General features: G+C 40.9%; 1 protein-coding gene and 1 long non-coding RNA gene across 3 annotated transcripts in view; both read right to left on the minus strand.

Annotated features, from left to right (window-relative positions):
• The window catches only part of NRG1 (neuregulin 1), a 448,500-nt gene extending 440,903 nt beyond the window's left edge, over positions 1 to 7,597 (minus strand). Inside the window, exon 1 of the mRNA XM_086868220.1 lies at positions 7,520 to 7,597. The gene's annotated coding sequence lies outside the window, so the exon portion shown is untranslated. The remainder of the gene's footprint in view (positions 1 to 7,519) is intronic.
• Positions 7,598 to 20,462: 12,865 nt separating this feature from the next.
• Positions 20,463 to 24,281, minus strand: part of LOC147648363 (uncharacterized) — a 35,985-nt gene continuing 32,166 nt past the window's right edge. The window contains exon 5 of one of the 2 annotated variants that reach the window (XR_015280221.1): positions 20,463 to 22,492. This is a non-coding gene — a long non-coding RNA (uncharacterized LOC147648363). The remainder of the gene's footprint in view (positions 22,493 to 24,281) is intronic. The other variant, XR_015280220.1, reaches the window with a different exon arrangement.

A 24,281-nucleotide genomic window follows, 5' to 3' on the forward strand; every position in this document is an offset into this window, starting at 1 on the left:
TTGAAAAAAAATATTCATCACCTAAGAATTTACGACTTCATCCTTATCAAAATCTGGAAGACACTCCCTAAGTAAACTTCATCATGTTTTGTTTTTTTTTAACTCAAACTATGTAAGAAATTGAATCCCCAAAAGGCTTGAACATCTCCTACAGTCATTTCCCCATGTACTCATTTCCACTTTAATCTTCAGTTCACTGTTAATGGAAAGGTTTCACATCTCTAGTAAAAGAAAAAAATTGCATTTCATTAATATTCCATCTTACCTTGATTACTATTGAAGCATTACTATACTTTATAAGGATGCACTTTGAAATGTGCATGAAGTGGACCAAAACATCTGAGCTAAAAGTGAGTACACATACATCCTGAAACTTCTAGCTATGCAATTTACCAGATGTCAGGGTAGAAATATTATTTCAGAATATTTGCTGAAATATCCCAAACCGCTTTCCAGCGCAATTTGGGCTGAACTAGAACAATAGCTTCAGGGGCTGTTCTTGTGTCAGTAAAAGTCAATGCAAGTTTTGCTGCTTAGTTCAGTACAGAAACTCTCATGTAAACTGGAATTTTGGATACTTCCAAAAATGTAGCATAGAACCAATTTAGCCCAAGATGTTTAGGATCCACTTGCTTATAGTGCTTGAGGTTTCTGACCACACAAAAAATGCACCTCATAGAAGACATCAGTTAAAACCTTCCCAACCCCTTATTGGGTTCAGCAAAACATTCAGGGAAGAAAATAAAAGAAAGGGCAGGAGCTCTCTCTGATTAAGCTTAAACATGTGTGACCTGCAAGGGACCACTGACAACAACCAGCTGTCATAAATAAACAAATAAACAGTGTTCATAAACTTCTGTTCTTGGCCAGTGATGCACAGAGACCAGATCCTGCCAAAGGTCCCTGGGGGCCCTTGCCTCGCTGCGGCTGAAACAGCTGTGGCAAACCTTTTGTTTTCAGCACTGCAGCTCAAACAACAGGCACTGCAGTGTTAATCTCCACCATCTGTAGGAAAGCATGTGTTGAAAACTAGCAATAATATGATACCACTATTATTCTACCACCAGCAGCAGAAATAAAACTCTTCAGCACATCGTGAAACAATGCCTGTTCAACAGCACAACCCTCCTCTACCCAGCTTGCTCTCCCCCATCTCTGTCAAAAACACTGTCAAAAGCTGATAGTAATGTCGAAAGAGGCTCAAAGAAGCCAGCAAGAACTGCAGATGCTTCACTATCACACACAAAATGGAAGAAGCCACCCACCTCTAGGATGAAGGAAGCAACACATGCCAGTTAAGATACTCTGCAGGAACCACAAGCTTTATTTTGTACCAATTATTTGTTCACAGAATATGCAGTACTGGATTCTTAAGCATGAATACTTGAGAGCAGCTGGTCATAAAACTCTGTACTTCAAAATATTTTTTTTTTAAAAAAAGATCACTATAAAGATAAATGCTGTTTTTAAAAAGCATTTTAAGAAGAACTTTAGCTGCCAGCTCATTCTGTGAAAATGTGCTTGATGGCAGATGATGTTCATTGATGGAAGAAATCAAAATATATTTGCTGTCAAGGGTTGACATATTTTCCATGGCTATACAAATTTCAGTATAAAAGAAGTACAGCAGAATCAACTGTTCTCCACCAGCCTTGAACAGTGAACTAGCAAACATGAAAGCTAAGAGGAAAGAAGAATGCAGTCACCATGTATATACCCTGTTCTCACAGGAAAGACTGAATGTTTTGGACAGCTGTAACAAAACCTAATTCAGCTCCTATTCACCTGTTATGAGTCAGATTCCCTTCCTCTGCTCAGATCCCAAATGTTCTTTCACACAAAGACAGTACAAACAAGTACATAGAGATATCAGCTAAAAAAAATGACAACTGTTCTTGTCAGAAAGCAGGTGGATTATAAATTAATTTTGAATGTTACTGCAATAGACTTGATAGGAGGATGAAGAGAAGATGCAGTAGTATGAAGAGATTAGGGCTTTTTAAAATATTCTTTTCTGAAATGTTTTTAAAAATCAGTATTAGAAAATTATTTTCAAAATCTATAGAAATATATAGAATAATTGCACTGAACATTACAAATTTTTATTTCATCAGGAATTTATGTCATTGTCAGAGGCTGACATTTTTGAATGTTCTTTTCACATCCCTGAAGCAATTGCTTCTTCCCTACAAGTGCGAAAATGCATTTGAAACACAGAAGTATCACCGCATCTCCCAAATGCAATACTTCCCAAACTCCTTCTGACTCACCTGCTGATCTCCTGCATGGACACGCATGACATGGTCTGACAGCTTGTATAGTTTCAACTGTTATTTTCCCAAAGCATGCATATATTTTTCAAGATAGAACGTGAAAGTTTTTCTAAGCCATAAATTGCTACTCAGAAACCTTGGCTTGAATGCTGGTTTTGGAGCAATTTGTGCTATCAGTTACTACCTTTTCTCAATAGCTACAGGACCTTCACATACAGAGCTAGCTACAAAGCAGTCAGTTCTTCTGTCTGTCAAGAACAAACTGATATACTTAGCCAACAGTCTTATTTATAATATAGGACTTTGTTAAGTCAAAATAGACTTTACAATAGTTTTACATTTATAGTTTTAGTTAAAACTTGGTGATAACGTACATCATGCAAGCATGCTTAAAATATTCATTAGTGAGCTCACACATAAATTGCTAAATTAAGCACAGAGCTTCAGGGAAAATGCTGGAAACTGTTTGTCCACACAGAAACAGATTTGTCTTCCACAGCGTGCTCTATCCATTGGCAAACAGATATACCAGTTTATTGAAGTATTTTAAGAATGAAAGTGCTGGTGTGCATGACTCACATTTTATTAAGGTAATGACCATAATGCATTATATTTAGATATGTATCTCATTGCTGAAAATGATCTTGGCATGAGACCAGTAATATACCTATGATATACCAGAGCATTACACAATCTTTTGTCGTATCTGTGGACAGAAGAAATGTTCACAATCAAATTAATAATTATCCTTGCTACAAGAATGCAATGAAAACACATTACTAGTAAGCAGAAATGTGAAATCTTTCGCAAATTATAGGAAAGGAAAATGGTTATCAGGTTGGCTGAAAATAATTATTTTTTCCATGGTTCTTGATTTTTGTTTCCCTGCAAAGATTTAAATTATCCCATTTCATATTTACATGTACTTTGAATTGCATATTGCAAAGCAGATATATTCTGATATATTTCATTCAATATTTTGGATGAAAACTATCGATACTTGCAATTGTTGCTGCTGCTGGCAGTGCACATGGAAGCACCTGTGCAGCCTGAATGATATGAAGGAGAAACAGAGGTAAGTTCTGCTCACCTTCCTCACAGAAGTCATTCCTGTAAAACATTGACCTCAGAAGTGCATGTGTGCACCAAGAAGGGAAGGCCATGCAGCCTTGTTATTTCTAGGACGCAAATAGAAACAGTAGTGTGTGTGGGAGGTGGGAGAAAGCTGCACCCTCCTGGCAATGCAGGGTCCCTGTCACAGCAGAGACTTTACCGGTACCAAAGGCAGAATCAAAAATCCTCTCTGCTTCAAGGGTGCAGGACTGGGCCCCAGACAAGCAGGAAAGGTAAGTGTTCACATTAAAGGAGCCCTTTAGCACCTCAAGAATTCAGCTGTTAGGATGATTGACAGGCAGATTGGAAAAGCAGAAAATTTCAGCCTGCAGAAGCCAGGTAGGAACACCACTCAGTAACTTGGCAGAGCTAGCAGCAAGGCAGATAAAATCTCTGCAAACAAGAGGGGGAAAAAAGGAGAACCCACCCCACAATGCAAGCAGCTGTCACAGTAGCAACACAGATGAAATCCCAAAAGGATCACTCAGACAGGCTGCTTCATTAGGATCAATTGTCCAGACCTACAGCAGAGTACTTATCCCAAAAAGAAGTACTATCCAAGAAACACAAAGAAATAACTACAGAGATTCTGAACTGAGGCTGATTGTTTTCAGATTACAAAAACAGGACTCTCTTGCTAACTACAAAATAACAGACTAATTTGAAGCATTATCAGTCCTGCCTCCACACTCCATATACCTGTTTTACATGGACAGTTTTCATGTAAATATTTATACTGAACACATACAAATACATAGAATCTATTTCTGCTTATATCATGTTCTAAACATAGAACTTTTACAGCTTTAAACATCTATACATATGAGAATGAAGGATAAATTCCATCACTCTATGCACCTTCAATTCAACAAAACATGTACATGAACTCTAAAAACAGTATTTTGTGTGATGTTGACAGATATTGTCACATCTTTTATTTTTAAAAGATGCATTAATCAATCTTAGCTAGCCTCAAACTGATGTTTATAGATAAAACCATTTAAAATGAACTATTGAGGGGGTTTATTTTCAGTAGTACTGGGAAAATCTATCAACCATAAGTACAAAGGAGAGTCCTGTATTAAAAAGGTGTTTCAAGTTTGGGTATTCCCTTGAATTTCAGTGCAGTTTTGAAAGTGACAGTGAAATCAAGTCACTAGGTAAAGAGTGAGCTGAAAACATGTTTAGGCGTTAGAATAAACTTTTGCATTCCCTCCATATCTATATGATTAGAAACATCTGTACGTCAGGAAAAAAACATGACTGCTAGCCAAACCAAAATGATTTAACACACCAATCCAGGGGCTGGATTGCTACAAAGGAGGCCTGAAACATCCCTCAGAAATGCCTGTGTGCAATCTACCGAATAAAGACAAAAATAGACTCCTTGGTGCAGGCAAACAGCAAGCCAACTATTTTTAACCTGGGTCTTCAAATGCATTTTTAAGTTGCTTACATTGAAAAGCAAATCTTAAGCAGTCTGACTTGATGAATATGTATGAAAAATACTTTTCAAATCTTCTGCATTTCACATGCTTATAAAAATTTTTTGCTCATTAGATTAAATTAATTTTAGGCACCTTGCTCATTACATTTAAACAAACCTTTGCTAATTGAAAGGTATTTTTTCAGAACAAATTTGTGCCTACATAAGTACAAATAAGATATTACTAGTCTCATCATATTGCTTTGTGACAGTCTCAGGAAATTAAAAAAGAGTTAAAGTGCCTTCCTGTGGTCAACATACTCAACACACACATACACAGCACACACACACCCTGGCTTGCCAACTGGTCACATCTTCAGCTGTGTCAGGGAAGAGCCACCTCTGTCCTCCAGGACTGCAAAGCTGGCCCATTCAAGTACATGGGATATTTAACTTTTGCCCATTATATCTGCCCTTGAAGACCGTGAAACTCATGGCAAGAGGTGACAGGGTACTTGTAATGCAAACATCTGGCCTGCACAGCAAGCGTGACTTGTATACCTGTGTACTTGAACAGGTGTGCCGCTATTCCTTTACACCACAGCCCACTTCTGACAGCTGTGGGCCAGTGCTCTCCTGCCCCTTCTGCAGCTGCAGCATGGGAAGCATTTGACAGCCCTGCAGAATTTATGAGAGGACACATGGGTACAGCATGAGCAACAAGTAGTGTTAAGCTGAATGCCCCACTTTGTCTTCTGCACGGAGGTGAGGAAAGCCAGCTGAATGCCTCTGCTGAGGTCTTGTCTCCCATTTAATCTGCTCCTATGGGTTTCTACTCAGATGTCATATATTTCTTTCTAATCAGACAAGAAGTCCAGCATGGAAGCCCCTAGAATTATTTGCATGATTAATCACGTCAGCAAAACAGCTACAAACCTAAGCCTTCAGGAATTATGCCTCTGCCTTAAAAACACTGGGGAAAAATTATGCCCAGGGTGAGGTCTTCTTAAAGTCAGCAGAAGTGCTTATACAAGGCAAAATGGAAGGAAAAGCTATGAGCGTGAGGTAGATCATGACTTAAATTGCCCTTTTTTCTCTCCCACAGTCTGAAGTGAAGCAACCAACATCTCAGTGGGACGAGGAGTAATGTCTTCTTCAAAGTAAACTCAAACAAAATCACTATTCTCATCTCAGTAACAAATTTAGAAATTCAGCTAGTATCATTGATCAAAAAAGCAGAGGCCAAAGTTAGCAATTGTGAGATAGGACTTACAAGCTGGGACACATCAGCAAGTGAAATACTGATTCCACTGAATCACAAAAGGTGGGTACTGAAAGCAGTTTAGATTTTACAGACTGTGACACTCCCAGACTCAAGATTTTCACAGATTCCCATTTAGACAGTTCTGAATGCCTGTGGCAGCTTTCAGTCTGTGGACAGACCACACCTTTAGAAATAGACTTTGCTATTTTCTGTGCAGCTGAAGAATGGTCGTTGCCAATGGCTAACCTGCCTGATTATACAATAGCCTCATGACCACACAATATAAATCCTCTCAAGCCTTCGGCTGGTAACAAGTGCAGTAAACACTACTGATTACCTTTTAAACAGGCAAACTCCTTTCAGCTTCAGAAAAAGCCCAGTCTTCCAAGTGCTATACATTTACAGCAAAATGCTTGAAGAGTTCAGTTCCCACAAGAGAGTACCTAGGAGCTAAGACCTGTGGATAACTGAATGCAAAGCACGGCTCCCTCACACCTACGCACACATGTATAACAGCTCTGAGAAATTACGGTTTTTAAAGAATCGAAGATGAACACAATACCAAAAATGCAACAGTGCATTCATTATTTATGCAAATGAAGAATATTTGTTGCAAGAAATGCTGCAGGATAACAGAGGAGAATGTTTAGTTGCAGCAGGAAAGAGGCTGGATATTGGCTACAAGAAGGAAAGGCTGGAAAAGAATTGTCTTCCTACTACTTCTTTAACATTTTGAGAAGTTTGCACTCTAAGAAATGTATTTCATCCTAGGAGTAAGAATACGTTGTTCCCCAACAATCAGTGTCAGTCACGATGTGACTCAAGACTAAGAAAATATAAGAATAATGCATCTAAGTTTTGGCTGACCTCAAATTCATTTAAGCTAATGCATAGCAAAAACTGACTCTGTGTATCCATTTGCAAAACTGCAGGGTGCCAAGGAGCTACTTTATCTTTCCTGCTACAAACAGATGTTGAGCAGATAGTGTCTAGATTAGCAAACCGAAAACACCTCCAGCTCTGGAGTGCTACCCCGCGCTGCGTTTGTGCCACACTGTGCTCTACCCGATGACTGACGGTCTCATCTGCCGGCTGTTTTCTGCCATGACAAACCCTGCGGGAGCACCACGCAAGGTCCGGACAGATATGTTTCATACCCAGCGCAGCGACCATGCCTCTCGGCCGAGACAGCACGGGTGGCACACCGCAAGGCAGGCAGCCGGGGAAGGAGAGCATCCTTCCCGGCGCGGCGAGGGGCCGCGCCCGCCCGGCCGCGCTCAGCACCGCGGACAGCGCCCCGCGGGGACCAGCGCCGCCGCCGGGACACGCGGCCTGGCCCGCCGGGAGCGCGCACACCTCACACTCACACTCACACACTCACACACACACACACAGCCGCGGACACCTCACACTCACACGCACCGCGGCGCCTCCGTCACTCACCACATCCTCCGCAGGGCGCCCCGACGCCGCCGCCGCCGCCGCCCGCCGCCCCCGGCGCCGCGGACGCCCCTCGCAGCGCGGCGGCGGTGGCGCCGGGCGGCCGCGGCTCCATGCGGAGGGCAGCGGCGGCGGCTCGCCTGCCCCGGCCGCCCCGCGGAAGCCGCCGCCGCCGCGCAGCTCCAGAGCGGGAGGGCGGGGACCCGCGGCCACATGGTGCTGCCCGCCGCCCCGCCCGCAGCCCGCCCCCTGCGCACTGCGCCGCCCCCCGCCGCACCGGCACCGGCACCGCCACCGCCACCGCCACCGCCACCGCCACCGCCACCGCCACCGGCCGCCCGGGCTCCGGAACCCGGAGTGTCGTCGCTTCATCGGCCCTTCTGCGTCTCTTCCCCCTGAGGTGTCTGTCGCGTCTGTTCTCTGCCGTGCACGTCGCGAGGTACTTTGGTAAATCGAAGTGCATGGTGTTGCTCATGGTGCTGTAACCCGGGGTGGGTTACACGATTCCCAGCAAGTTCCTTACGGAGAAAAACGCCTGAGTTGTGCCTGGTCGGGGCTCAGACTTGAGCAAGGGTCTCACACTCCCAATTACGTCAACATAAAGCACACACACAAGACAAGGCAAGAACTCTGCATAGCTTCTAGGGTAAGGGGGCACAGTGGGCAAGCAACAGCAAAAACACAAACAGCAAGGTTCTGTCTTGGAAGAGCTGGCTCAAGAATCCAGATCTCTCACTTTTAAATGAAACGCCCATCTACTGGCTCATAGATTTCCCATTTCTTCATGGGTGGGCCAACACTTCATCTGTTTTCTCTGGGCTAGCAAGTCAGCAAGATGCCCAAAGCAGAGAACCTTCATCTTGTCTGGGCATCCCTACCTAGGCAGTGAGCATCTTCCCAGGAAAGATGGGTGTCTTCTAATCTTCTGTGAGAGCTCTATATTGCAATCTTTTGTCTTTGGTGCATCCCTGAGAGGAGGCTATTATTTCAGTGCTCTGCCACAAAGGAACTGATGACAGCCAGAATAATTCCCTTTCACTCCCTTCGATCTGGAAAGAAACACTCCTTGCTCCCCCTCCTGCCCTGTGCCATCCTCCAGCCTCCTCTGCATCTGTGGCTTCCACCAAACTTGCTTCACAGGCTCAGTGTCTCTCTTGAGATGAACTGGGGAGCTCAAACTAAACCTGAGATTTGCTGATGCTCAGCTCCAGGAGGTTCTCATCAGCCCATTTGTCTGGCTCATCAAGGTCCCTCTACAGACCAGCCCTCTTCTCCAGTATGTCTGCCATTCCCCTCAGTCTGGGAGCATCGGCAAACTTGCTGAGAACACCCTCTGTCTCATCACACAGGTCATTAGTAAAGACACCACACACTTTTGTCCACAGCGTCAGCATTTCAGAGGGATATGACTAGCAATAACCAGTACCCTGCTGGACCCTGTATTGCTTTTCAAAAAACTTGGACCCCATGTTATTTCCAATTTTCCACATGTGTTTAAGGCCAATTATCCAGTGCTTATCTTTCCCATGCTCGCTTGCCAGTTTTTTCTGTATATGAACTCTAATCTAACATCTACAGTGCGGGTGGACAAGTTTGACCAGTGGCACATTACAATCAGGTATATGGGTATCTGAACTCACAGTACAAGAAGAAATCTCCTGCCTCTTCCCCAGCACGTGCACTTCAGTATCAGGCTTCTGAATTAAGTCCTTAGCAATGAAAATGAAAGGATAAAACAAAGAACAATTTTTAAAAAAAAAATTTGAAGAGAATACTGATTACTTCAATGCATCCCTAATTTCAGCAGTGCCTAACAAAGAGGTCTGATTTGCACTGAAATCTTTGATTGGAACTCAGATATTTCTAGACAGTACAGCTTGCTGATAATTTTTGGCTTTCTGAAAAGCAATGCATTGAAAACTTCCCTTTGTATCATTTAATCTCTCCCCTAGCAAGCAGGCCATCCTAACTGACCAATGACAGAAATTCACCTTTGATCAGACTCCTTGATTTTAATATCCAGTTTTCTTGAAACTCCCATGTCTCACCCTGTCATTTTAATAATAGAACTAATGTTTACAGTTCAAAATATTTTATAACAGCAGAAAGTCACCCCCTTATATAAGAAAATGCTGCTTTTCTTTCTTTTCACATATATATACATTTTAAACATAAAATAAAAAATCATTTTTATCCATAATGCCAGTGTGGGTTCACTAATTCAATTCAGACCATCACTAAGCTTGTGTTAACAGTTGCTATCTAAGTAATTACTATTCTGGGGAAAAGTCTCAGTTTAGGAAAGCTCTTCAGTATGTGTTTATAGTTAAACATGTTCTTATACCTACAAATTTTCAACAAAGCACCGCAGCCTGTACTTTAGCATGTGCTTAAGCATCTTCCTCACTAGGGGTTTTATTCTGGAGGAGAAAAAAAAGCAAAAATCAAGGCTACATTTGATTTTGCAGGCATAGTTAAAAAGAACAACCAGAAGGAATGGGAAAAAAATTCCACTTGTAGCATGATTACAAAGATACTCACAGTGAATTCAATGTTCCCATCACATCTGTGTAGCAAGAAGCATGGATCATGTAAGTGAATCTTCCTGTGGCTTTTATGAAATCCCCACATAGCTTCATGCAAACAGCAAAATTGAAGCAAATACTCAGTACAGCTTCCAAGGCTTCTGTACATGTGTATTTCATCACTGGTTCATAGAATCTCAGAATAAGTTGAGTTTGAAGGGACCCATGAGGATCATCAACTCCTGGCCCTCCCCGAGAGATACGCCATGTGCCTGAGAGAATTGTCCAAACATTCTTGAACTCTGTCAGTCTTGGTGCTGTGATCACTGACCTGGGAAGCCCGTTTCTAATAGAAAACCCTTTTTCTAATATCCAACCTAAACCTCCCTTAACACAATTTCAGGCCATTCCCTCAGGTCCTGTCACTGGGTGCAGGGAGAAGAGATCTGTGCCTGCCCCTCCTCCTCACAAGGAAGTTGTAACTGGAGTGGGATCTCCCCTCAGTCTCCTCTTCTCCAGGCTGAACAGACCAAGTGACCTCAGCCACTCTTTATTAGGCTTTTCCTCAAGGTGCTTCACCATCTTTTTTGCTCTCCTTTGGATGGTCGCTAAGAGTTCAACATCTTTCTTATACTGTGGAACCCTACTGCTCTGTAAAAACTCGCTCGTGGTGAGAGACTTCTCCAGGGTCAAGCTGTTCAAGTATAAGTAATTTATTATAAGGGTAAAAGGAGGGGAGACCCGTGTCTGCCACGGCGTCCACGTGGTCAGGGGGAGGGGAGAGAGAGCATGGAGAGCAGGGAGGAGAGGTTGGAAAAGGGGAGGGAGGGCATAAGAGCAACAGAGGGAAAGAGGGGAAAAAACAGAGGGAGAGAGCAGGGAAGACTTGAGAGCGGTAGGAGCAGGGAGAGGGGTCTGAGAGCTGAGAGTTAAGAGTCGGGGAGAGGGGTAAAGGGGTAAGAGGTAAGAGAGAAGGGTTCAGAGGTAAGAGAGAAAAGCTAAGAGAGCGAAGTTCTTGTTACAATCCAATATATCTTTTTCTATAGTGAATATTCTAATTCCCAGTAACCAATCACTCTGAGATACAACCACTAAAGATTCTACATAGAGTGTTGCATTTTAGGCTCTACAAGCTTTACAAGTTCTTTCCTTGTTTCTTGACCTTTGGACTTTCTGTCAGCAGAAGGACATTGTTTTATCAACGGGGATTGTCCTCTAGCTGGCTAGGCTATTGTTCTTTGGTTAACCAGAGTACCTATGACTCAAAGCAGGCTTTCATTTCTACTTCTGTTTTAGACTTCATATTTTCAGAATCTTCTGCCAAACAATCACATTCATAAGGTTTCCCTGTTTCACCCTCCCCAACAGCACCCAAAACTTCCCCAGCACTGGAGGTGAGGCTGCCCCAGTTAGCTCTCTAGAGCAGAGCAGGACAATTCCCTCCCTTGCCCAGCTGGCCATGCTGTGCCTGATGCCCCCCAGGACAGGGTTGGCCCTCCAGGCTGCCAGTACACTGGTGGCTCATAGTCAACTTGCCATCCACCAGGACCCCCCAGGACCCTTTCTGTGGCACTGCTTGTTGACAAGGAAGGTACAGCTTTTGTGCCAGCTCTAGTGGCACAACTCGGCAAGCAATTTGCTTGATCAGCAATGGTGAGCAGATAGCAAGAAGCAGATCCTGAAAAAGCCTCTTGTATCTTAAGGGTTTTATGAAGAGCTGTCAAGACTTCTGCATCATTAAACAGATTTCTGCTTAGAACAAGTTTGAAACTTCAAAACGCCATGTAACTCATGTAAGTGTGTGCTGACAGCATAGATCAGACAAACTCCAGACAAAGATACGCATCAAACTACTGTCTTCCATGTCTAATTACCAGGCCTGCTACACAGAGGAATGTCTGTATTTTACTAGCAGCTCGCTGTAATTCATGCCAGCCATCATCAAAGATTGTCCAGTCACCCTCACAACAAGTTGTGTCAGCAGAGGTAGATTGTGGGACTTTAATTCCTTCTGCACTTTTGTAGGATCTATGGACAACTCACTTAGGGACAAAACAAAAAGAGCAGAAGTTGAGCAGGTGCTGTCTTGTGTCTCTCTCTAAGCCTGCACTTGATAGCAGCAGCTTTGGATGCTGCAGCAGCAGCAGTGGGAATTCTCTCCATGCTGTATCCTGACTCAGAAAAACTGCCTAGTCCTTATGGACAGCTGCTTTCAGTTAAAGGGGAAAGTATGCTGCTTTTTAGAGATGCTCAGTGTCTAGAAGAACTGAACTACCACCCCATTCATCATCCTTCAGGCTGAAATTTTTTTCCATTCTCCCTTTAGCAGCCCTAAAGAAGATTTAAATCCCTAAGATCTGAATTATTTGCCTCTTTTGTTAACCACTGTGTACTCACTGCTATCATATAATCAGACTTGCAAAAAAGAAAGGTTTAATTTCAACTATATATGGTTAACAGGCAGTGTTGAGATGCAGTGCAAAATATCTGAGGCACAAAAATATAAAGGTTTTTTTCAGATGTTTTCATGAGCCTGAAGCAGCCACATCAGTTATCAATTACTAAAAAAGTTCAAAGCAGCACAAAAGCAGAGGTGGTTAGGTTATAGGAGACAGTGCCCAGAGTCTCTGTGCAGCAAACATGTGCCATTCTTTCACTATTTTAGGTGGGAACACAAAAGTAAATGTAGTTTGTGTATGTAGGTAAAAGCATATGTGTATGTGATGTGAGCCCATGTGTGTGTGCACCCATGTATGCAAAATAGCCAAGAGAAAAATGGGGAAAACTTCCCTAGAGAAAACTGACTATTCACAATGTCAAGCTCTTCAAGTGATGAAGCCAGAAACACATGAATTCTGCCTTTTGAACTCTTCTGCAACAGAATGACAGTAGACAAGATGGCTACAGAAGGAATATCTGGGGGAAGGCTGAAGACCAGCCTTGCACAGAAAACATTAGAATTGCTTTTGTACCTTTTTCAGCACATTTCCTAATAGATTTTGAACCAGCTGTTCTGTAGAAACACAGAAGTGATAAAAACTAGTCATTTGTGAACTTGGGTGGCCATGTCAAGATAAACTTTTGTAAATAATCATTCTGAGGTCTATTTTAACCGAAGCCTTGTAGCCAAAATATTTCCTTTGATAAGGTGTCCCACAATCTTATTCCTGTACCAGTAAGGGATTCTTCTAACTCCCAGCCTAAATTCATACTTATATTTAAATACATTTAAACACATACTTGTATTGTTGCAAAAACAATTAGTAAAATCTGGCTGATACCATTCTGCATCTGAAATTACACTGTTGTCCTCTCTTCCTGCTCCACAGTGCTTATGAGCAATTCAGTGTTGTCTCTAGGTTCATCCTTAGGGGGCAAAAAAAAAGACATGATATTTTGACCTGCTCTTCTAACAAGGAGCATTTGTCCTTTCTAACAATTGCTCTACCAGCTTTCCTCACATTGATCCATTACTGGTCTGATGGCTTTTCGGGCATGCACCGTTTCAAGCCCAGTGTCTGGTGGCCAAGACCCCTTTCTGCCCCAGTGTCAGGCGCTGACAACCCCACTCACTTTTGTAGCTGTCATTGCAGGTCTGGGGCACCAAAACCCTCACTCCAACTCCGGTTACTGGCACCAAATTCATCACATCAGTTCACCCAGCAGCTGGCACTCAGTTCTTGCAGAAGTCATATACATGAGAAGAGGCTGTGACTATGCAGTTAGATAAGAAGGGATGTAAGAAGAAAGTAGAACAGACTGTAGTAATTAGGAGCCAGTCTCAGTCAGACCAGCGTGGTGACCAGTCTCATCTTCCAGGCAACTAGCTCCTCCTACACCCTTTTCTGTCTGACCCTCTCCCTTCCTTGAATCCTCAGCAACTGCCAAGTATCATCAGCCTCTCCAGCATCCTGTGTCTTTGAGTTTGAATCCTTATCAGTTGCCCCACTGTGCCTCTGAATTTATTGGTATCCAATCAGTCACTGAGATTAGACAGGTTTGTTTCTCATCATTATTACAGTTACATTTCTCTGTCATTTTTGTGTTTCTGCTATCTTGTTCATGGGTTTCCTTTTTCCCTTAGTATCCCATATGAAAATGTGATTGACCAGCCAATCACAGGTTCGAACTCCAGGCTTCTTACTCTCCCAAGATTTTGTGTCTTCTTCTTTCTTGGTCTCTACACAGACAAGATAATTTAAAATCAGGAATTGAGGTATTATGAAAGGATCCCATAGTAAGACAGCAGGATTAGAAGGGAGGCAACAATGGGAAATGCATCAGGACTACAATTTGTTGCTGATGCAGCCTTAAAATACTTACATTTGGAATTACTGAAATTAAAATTGTCAAAATAGCTCAACATTGTTTCACATAAACTTTGTCATAATTTTGGGTTTGTTTTTTTTTCATTCTGATCCAGAGCAGAAATCTACAAGTTTTTACAAGTAGCTCGAGTTTTTCAAGCAGCTGCATTTACTTTATTACTTTATGGCTTGTTAGTATATTTATTATTTATTACTTTATTCCTATAACCTATTTTACTTTGTTGTTTATTATTTTATTACTATATTTAGCCTATTTTATTTTTTATTTATTACTTTATTACTATATTTAGCCTCTTCATTTTACACTACAACTAGGAATGGTCTAGGAAGGACATAAAAAAGGAAGAGACAGATACAAAGAATAAAAATACAAAGAATATCCCTAGAGAGCAAAAATCTAACCAAGGATTTGTCTGAATCAAGACAAACTTCTTAAGAGCAGTTCACAGTGTTTTTGTTGTAGTCTGTATTCTTGCTTTTGAAGGATTATATTGAGTGTAGATTTGACTTTAAAATGTTCTGTGGAATTTTTCAAAACATTAATTCTCTGCAATATACTCATCAGGCTGAGTTTCATTAGAATTATTCCAAAGGTCCATGCCAAAATATTCACAAAAACTTAATGCTTTCTTGGATGTCAGTTTGAAACAAGTAGAACAGCAACAGGTATAAAACAAATTATGTGTGCACAGCACAGAGACACATTTGTAAACTTCTCCAACAGCCTGCATAGATCTGTTACAAAAACAACAACAAGAGGTTTTTTTTGAGGGCTGTTATGTTGGGTGGTGGTTCTGTGTATTTGTTTGGTTTGGGCTGGGTCAGTTTAGGGGTTTTCAGTTGTTTTTTGTCCCTGGGATTACATGCACTGGCTTTACCACAGGCAAGGTTAAACTGGTAATGTTCACCTTTGGCAAGTGCTGGTGGCCTAATGGTGCTGTTGTTTGCCACAAGTAGTTTGATTTAGCCTGAGCTCTGAGAAGGCAGCGCAGATGGTTACGAATGTGTGATCAGAAGACAAGAGGTGGCACAGCTCAGATGTGTGCGGCCTTACATCTCCCTCTGGTGGCTCCATCTCAAACCCTTAGGCGGCTCCTGCTGCCCCTGAGCTGGTAGAGAAGGCCAGTCTGCTCTGACAAGACCACTGCATACGTTCTAACACTGAGGGATCACCCTGGCACCATCTTTATCCCGACTGCCTTGGAAAGTGCTGACACTTGAGAGTTTTGACTGCTTGGAGCTGCGTGTCTCGAGTGAGATCCCTTGCAGAGCAATTGGCAGTCTCACCCATGAGTATTTCCATATCCCCTGTAAAAATTGTCTACTGAACACAAATCCTAGAGGTGTCAGATTCAGAAATTGTCCATTTTTGGAGCTCCAGTCCAAGGATTTTTGCTTGCCTTGACAAAGACACCTTATTTGTTCGGTCCATGATGCACAGGCTGTTACTCTAACAGATTACAGAAGAACATGCAACACTGAGAGCCATTTCTCCTTAGCATGTGGTGTTTTCCTTTCCCATAGCAAAATGAAAAAAAATTCCTTTTCAGATGTAATATTTTATGCTACTGAAAGAGACAACATGCTAGTTTTTTATTCTTTTGCAACAGAGAAACAGACACACATTCTTTATTGATAGCTGCTGCAAAACAAAGGCTGATTTTTGAAGATCTAAACTTAAGAGATTAAGTGCCTTTCCTGTACACTAATATCACTGTAAGAATACTGTGTTGTAGAAGTGCAGTTTCTGAAGTATCTGTTCTGGTTTTGCAGTTTTGCAGCACTTTGGACCTGGTAATCAGTTTTCAAAGGGACTGATGTAAAACAGGCAAAAATGCAAACTGCTGCTCATTTCAAGTCTGAATGTGAATATGATATGATCGTACACCACAGTCTTCCAAAAGTGTCCTTCAGGATGCAGTATATATTGCAATGGCACTAAAATATAAAAAAAAGAAAAAAATGAAAATTCTGTTAATTTGCTGGCAGTGGTAATCCGTAAACCTCAGTAATAAATCCATAAAAAAACAATAAACACAAGTGTCCTCTCAGATTGTGACAACACTAAACATTCTCTTCTCCCCATGCAACTCAGTTCAGCAACAGTTTATCCCCTTGTTTATTTTCCTACAGGAGAAGGATACAAGCAGTTTTACATCTTTAACCCCTACACAGGAGCTGCTCATATATTATATACTGTTAGCACTGAATTTAACTTAGAAAAGATGAATTTCTTCTTAAAAAAAAAAAAAAACTAAACAGAAGACCCCCAAACCTCCACCAAACAAACAAACAAACAAAAAACAGCCAAAAAAACCCTTCAAAAAGCACCTTGGAAAGATGCCTAGATCATTACTTTAATTTCTCTTTGAGATGCTTCAGCAAGAGGAGAAACAGAAAAAAGAAACTTCTGAGAAAAAAAAAAGATGCATTTTCTACTAGTTTTATCAAAGGCAAGTTTCTAATGACTAGGCAGTAAGACATAAAAGTGGAAAAGAAGCAAAGCTGACCTGTTATGTGCAACTGAGGGAGCAAATGCCATGTTTGCTCCTTTTGCTAGCAATAAAAACAAAGGAACCAGACCCACTATCTTTTTTGCTTGAATATTGTATTTAAGTGTTTACATTTGAAGAAAATCTATCCTATTTACTTGTGTTTACATGAGTTTACACAAGCTAATTCTTCAGAGTTTGTTCATGGTATGTGTTTTTTTTTTCCCTAAAGCCTTCTTGGCAAGTAAACTCTACGTGTTTTCCCATACACTGAGATTTGGATTCAGTGTCTGCCAATATGCATGTTTGACTATAAAGTGGTTTCCCTTTGGCTGCTTTGAAGCAGAGAAATGCATCCATGCTGCTAGCCTTTATTTTGTAAAAACTCTTTTTCCCCTGCAGAAAGTGTCTAAATATGAGTGCAAGTTATCTGGAAAACAAAAAAGACATGATTTTTAGTTACATTAAAATCCCTTGATACAGGGAAAATGCAGAAACATTCTTTGATTCCCTGAATCTGTCACATTCTTTGAAACTAAAACAACATTGGTTTATAATGGGACTGAGAGTGCTTTATACAACAGGAGTCAAATTCACAGCTGGGCAAGGCTCTTGCATGCATCAGCAGAGACTTGCATCAGGCCCCTAAGGGCTTCAATGGAACTGAGTTAGAATGCTCACATGATTCTATGCAGAGCCTTTAATCTCATACAGTGCTTGAGAAAACTACATTATATTCTAGAAAAAAATATATTTTACACTAGTCAAAGATCTGTGTTGTCTGAAATTTTCATGCCTGTCAGGTTTTGTTTTGGTATCACTTGCCTAGGTTCAGAGAGCATGTGACTGCCGTTATGTCTTTCTGCCTCCTTAGAGGCTCAACTGAAAAATTAGTCTCATCTAACTATATTGCTTGACCTATACAAGCAGAATTGTGATGGAAACAGCACAATAGATTTTTCACTTTTAGTAATAAAAAGAAGTGCAGACTTCATATTTGTACATATTCTTCTAATTTTCTAATTTAGAAGACAAAGTGAACTTCTCAAACAGAAAAATCCATGTTTAAGGACAAAAAAAAGTTAAGTGAGGTGATCCGCCTAGCAGGATAAAAAAGTGGCATTTGATTAAAACTTACCAGCATTTGTACTATATCATGAAATTATACATCCATTTATATACCCTTTCTTTTGTTTTAGTAGGCTAATGAGCTGAAGGGCCAGGTGCTAGAAAAACTGGTGTCTACATAGCTATAGTCCACATGAACAGGACATAAAGTCAGAATGTTGTGCTTCTCTAGCAGATCCCAGTCTAGCATGGTATACTTTAAGGCCAAACACAGTCCTACTGAAGTGAAAAAGGTACAGAGTTAAATGCATAAACTGCTTTACTGAGCTTGGAAGGGACAAAGTGGGCAGCTGCCACAGAGGACTTCCTGGTATGTAGAAGTCACTCTTGGTCTTTGAGACATCCTGGGCAGGCTAACACGTCTCAGCCTGGAACTGAGGTGAAGCACTGCCTTCTTCATATCTTCCCAAGTCTTCCCATGGTGGTCCCATGGATTTCAGTGGAGGACAGTGGGGAGCAGCAGGGATACATGGGTTCCAAGCCAATACTTCTGCAACAAGATAGCTCATGCTACTAAGAAGTGAGAAAGGAGCTGAGGACAGGACATGGGATGAGCAGGTGAATACTCCTCTCCCTCCCTCCCTCCCTCCTCTCCCTCCCTCCCTCCTCTCCCTCCCTCCCTCCCTCTCTTCCCTCCCTTCCTTCCCTTCCTTTCCTTCCTCAAATGAGGAACATCTATTAAGACATGACAACTTCTAGGGAAAGCTGACTTAGATGTTCATCACACTGGACTTAGAGCTCTGCCTCACTGCAGATCTACCCCACAGCCATGCTGCACCAAGCAATGATCTTCACCAGTTTAAGACTACCCATGCCGCATGCTCTGAGCTAGCAGCAAGGGGCAGTTTGCCTCCTCTGTGTACTGGGTCCAGTTTGGGTGGAGTTAGTTTTCTTCATAGCAGCCCAAATGGTGCTGTGTTTTACAGCAGTTAATAACAAAACTCACAACGTTTTAGCTATTGCTGGATAGTGCTTGCTCATCATCTGTTTCTCACTCTGTTTTCTCACAGGGTATAGTCTAGGATGGGGAGAACTGGAACAGCTGGCCTGAACTGACTGGAGAGATACTTCATAATACATAGCATCATGCTCTGAAAGAAAATCAGGGGAGGCAAGTTTAGCTGTAAGTGGCCACTCTTGGAGTTAGGCTGGACACCATTCTGCTGCTGGGCAGGTGTGATATTACTTTTTCCACATTACTTGCTTTTTTCCACAATTTACTTCTTTACTGATTAACCTGTCTTCACTTCGACCCATAACTACTTTTCTGGTTTGTTTGGGTCTCCGCTTCTTTCTTCCCATCCTACTGGGAGGTTGTAGTGAGAAGTGACTGGAAGGGAGCTTATCTGCTGCCCAGGATCAACCCACCAAACCACAAAAGCAGGCAGTATTGGCTGGTGAGTGAGTTTGGCAGCAGCAGAGTGCCTCTTGCAGAGGGAGCAATTAACAGCTGTGCCTGAGCAGCCTCTGTGGAAACAAAGCAAAAGGATGGAATTGTGCAGCACTAAGAATTGAGCTGTTCACACCTAGGACACAAGAGGACATCTGGGGAAGGACAAAGAGCAGCAATTATTCTCCCATTAGTAATTCACCAAGTGGTTGTCAAATAAGTGTAGGTTTGCTATAGTATGTGACTGGTCTCATAGATGATAAGAAGCTAGACTAGGAGCCAGCTACCTAAAGCTCTGCTGACATCTGGTGCTGAAGAGAAAATTAGTTTTTCAGTGCAGTAAGGTTCTCCACTTTGAAACACTATCATATGGGGCAGAAGTTGCATTTCTTCAGCCTGTCTCCCAAAACAGCACTCTTCCACACAGCCTGCTTAGCATACTCACATGTATAGAGAGTCTCAGTTCAGAGAAAGTCTCTTTAGGAATATTTGAAATGAACAAGGAAGTAGAAATTGAAAATCACATATTAATTAATAGGAACATCACATTTTTGTCAAGATTTTAATTCCTCATTGAGCATTGTGCTGAGTTTTTAATCAATGATCACTATAATCTATGGATGCTAGCTTTGGAACAGGTTGCAGAGAGCTGCAGAAACTGCAGGCCCATGGCCTCTCAGTCCTGCCTGAGAACTTCATAGGAGGATTTCAAAGCAATCCTCAGAGACAGAAAACAACTACCAGGTGCTGTTTGTCTGTCCTCTTGTTTACCTTGCAGGAGAGAGTCAGGGGGGCAGTGTGCCCCTGACCAATGATGGTGATGTAGCACTTTGCTAACCAATAAGAGTTTCCTTTCTGTACTTTTCCACGTATCTGTCTATAAGACAAGCCTAGAGCAATAAACTAGAGAGATTCTCCTGTTGTGACTCCCTTGAGAGTCAGTGTTGTTCTTTATCGCCGTTCCCAATCAGAACGACAATAATCAGAATAGATTTTGTGTCTTGCAATATACTTACTGACAGAATTGATTCAAACAAAAAAAATATTTAGGTGTTTCTCCAAAATCAAAAATCACCAAAAAAGGTGTTTTAACCTTCAGGTTTATTTAAAAACTAGTCTTAATTTGAATGGATTTGACTTCTGTGGATTTGAAGTCAAATATTTCTTTCAAATGACATTAAATTATTTTTTTATAAAATTTGTCATCTTTACTGAGAAACCTGCTCTAGGCAGTATTAAAAAAATTGTCCCAACTTTGTGTATGCTTAGCAAACCTTTGCTTGTAATGAAGTGTCCTGTAAAGAAAATGTTAAAGAGAAATTGTCACTTAGGCAATGTGTTAGTATAGGAAACAGCACAGTAGCAAATATCAGGAATTGTTCATTAAAGAACATAAACATATTAAAGAAAATAGTCTTGGGTCTATTCTTCAAAAGCAGTGAAGGAGATTTTTTCATTTTGCAAGCTGTCTCTTGCAAATAATTCATTATCAGTTATACTGAATAATATAATACATTATTTACTGGACAAACAGTCTCCATCTAGTATCTTCTTACCAGCATCCAGTAGCAGATGCTTTGGATAAAATAAAAAATTGCTATAGATAAATAATGCCATCAGTATCCACTCTCAAATACCAGCTATCAATAGTTTGGGAGCGAAGACTAACGGTAAAACTAAAACCTATTCCTCTTTTCTTAATGTGTCTAATTAGTTCCACTAATTCAGCCTATTAATTTGAAAATTGTTTGCACATTTGTCCAACCTGATGGACAATGACAAATGACCAATGACAAAGAGTTTCACAGTTTATCTGTACATATTTATCTTCCACAAAAATAAGAGAGATTAGAGAGAAATGCTATATATTTTCATCTTCAATAACTAGGGTTGGATAAGGGTTTCTAGATAATGTTTTTTGTAAAAGAAAAAATAAGGCATCAAGTATTTTAATTTTGCTAGTGAATAAATCAGAAGTCGTATTTTTCTATCATCTTTGATGCTTTGCCCATTTCTGTAGGTCAACACAGCAATTGCCAGGAACAGAGCTCAAAATTAATTGTAAATAAATATTAACTTTCTTTAAATTCCAGTTTTGTGAGAGAATGTCAGACAAGCCTGTTTCTAAAGATGTTTTCATTTGTACTGCTCCTGTAAATTTTCAGGGGGTATGAAATTGATTAAATGTATCAGTTACCAAAAAACATTGCTGGAATGTTTCCATGCTCCCAGAAAACTGTCATTTTTTCCCCCCCTTCCAAGAAAAAAATAGGGTGAACTATCTGCTTTCAGGTCATTGAAGCCTAATGCATTACAAAACCACTCAGGATGAAATAATATGGATTGATATGAAATAGTCTGAAACAAAAGCTCACACCACTTCCATGTAGGAAACCTATGCCACATAATACAAACATGTTAAGTGGACTGGATAGATATAATCTATCTGGACTTTAAAGTGCTTGTGAGAGTCTTCCATGGAAAATCTTTCAGGAAGATGCACAGACATAGAAAGGAAAAGGGAAGTGCTCTGACTGATAAAACTAGTTAGGAAAAGCTGTGAGACTGAACAGCCATCCCTTAACACGGCAAAGCATTTCATATATTCAGACATGCAACACAAAGAAGTTAATTAGGTCATGATAGTTAAGGCTGAATTAAGTCTGAATAGCTGCTTTGAAGTGCAAATGAACTATTAGAAAGTGGAAGAGAATGTTTTCTCCCCTAAAGTATATTGCTATTGGTTTAGCTAAAAAAATGAGCTTCAAGACAGCTTACAAATAAACCCAGAATATGATTTATGAAGCCTGATCTTACAAATGGGTCTTTTCACCTGTGCCCAGTTTTTATCATCACTTGGTTCAAACAGTGGAATAATCCAGGATCCTCCCATAGACTCAAACTCACTGAAGTCTTGTTCACAAGCCACAATTGAAGAACTCCCCTCATTCCTGTAGGTTCATGACTGAAAGGCTTCATTGCAGAAACAGATGGAAAACGTCCTGGTAACTTCATAATTAACTGTGCTCTCAAAATGCTTGTCTTTCTGCCGTGTCTCTCTGTCTGTCTGCAGTAGTGGCTCTAGTTTTCCCCAGGCACAGCTGAGTTTCCCTCTAGGAAAAAAGAAATCCATATCAGCTCACAGGGGATGTTCTGCAGCATAGCTCCAAGCTGTACCCACAAGGTCAGAAAGCCACCACTGAAAGCATCAAGTTCTTTGAACACTTTCTTAAGCAGAAAAAATTTAAGGATAGCACTGCCTGCACCGAAGTATTGTTGCCAAAGTAGCCATTCCTTCCAAGCATTTCAAGACAAACATAAGGGACTGCATCTGTAAACAAAGGAGACAAAAGTGTATTAGACAGTTGAAGAGTAGAATTAAGAGCAAAGTAAAGGTGTCACTGGGATGAGAGAGCAGCTCCAGATCCTAACTGCTGGCCCGATGTACACACATCATCTGTCCTGGATGCACCGGTAAAGAAGAAAATTTCCATTCCCTGGAAGCCTTAAGAGTGTAGAAATTTGGTGTAATATATCTGAAAGTGTGTGATCAAAAATGTTACCCATTCCAAACAGAAAAATTTCAATGTATTAAAAAAAAAATAAATTATGTCAGCAGAACAGGCCCTTAATTACAACTTTAGTACTACTATAAAATACAAGCTGTATTTGAAAGCATGTATGAGGAAAAGAAAATATAATGGTAATTTTTTAAAACTGACAAGAAGAGGTATAAGAATTTATCTTTATTCATTTTCTTAAAATAAAGCCTACAGTAAAGGAGGAAGATAACTTTTTTAGTAACAGAGGGGTTTATTTCTACTAAGACACTTGCCTTCACAATTGCAAATGTGTTGTTTGTGTGGAAATAGTAGTTTAGAAGAACAATTTAGTTTTGTAATAACCCCCATGATTATGACAAGTCAGTGAAAGCCCCCATTTTCACATCTTCCCCTGTCACTGAAAAAGCAAGTTTGTTTTCATATTGTGAGAATGCTCCAGCAAGCTCTGGAATTTGCTAGTATTGTTGGCATGCATAAATAGAGCATTTTTTAGTGTGCCACAGGGAATCTGCAGCTGCTTGTTGAATACAGACAGAAAGCAAATGTTTTGCTCTTGTTACAGATCTGCGTGCTTGTCCTCCAAGCTTCTCTGCTCTGAATGAATTTCATTGGAGCCAAGCCCTCACTAGGTGCATTATGTTTGCATAATAAGGAAGATGCCTGCTTGGGGTATTTTCTGAAGTTGCTTCATGTTAATGACTGCTGTGTTTTGAGACTGAGTGAGAAACACAGGCACCTTCCACCTTGTGCATAATGGCTCATTTTGCAAACAGTCCTTCAAAAACACAGCTTTGACTTACCTGATAGAAGAATGTGTTCAGTCCCCTTGAACCATATTTAAACTGTGCAAGTTCTCTCTTTATTCACATACCACATGAACTGCTAAAAAAAATTACTTCATTTTACTCCTCCAGCTTTGAATGATAAAGATCCAATTTTCCTTTGCATTGTGATTCTGTCCCTCCACGCTACCCTCTCCTTGAGTGGTAAAAGAGGACTTAAGAATTACACCCTAAATGCCTTGTTTCAGACATGAGTCATTGTTTCACTGTTGCATGAATACACCTATTCTTAGACTTAAAATAGCAAAGAGGACAAGTTGCTTGAGTCACCATGCCTTGAATTGTCTGAAACTGAAGATTAACAAGAATAAAGCAACATGCTGCATTTTGACAAGGCAAAAAGGGAATTACGTTTAGGTGTCTATATTTGATATTAGGAAGTGTTTTATCAGCTTTACTTTTGCTAATCAACAACTGATGAGAAACACATCCCAGTTTTACATTCGACTAAAGATTATGCTGTGAAACAAAAATATATGTCTATAGATGTCCTTTAC

Source organism: Cyanistes caeruleus, chromosome Z (genome assembly GCF_971803275.1).
Source record: "Cyanistes caeruleus chromosome Z, bCyaCae1.hap1.1, whole genome shotgun sequence".
In the NCBI taxonomy this organism is placed as follows: Eukaryota; Metazoa; Chordata; class Aves; order Passeriformes; family Paridae; genus Cyanistes; species Cyanistes caeruleus.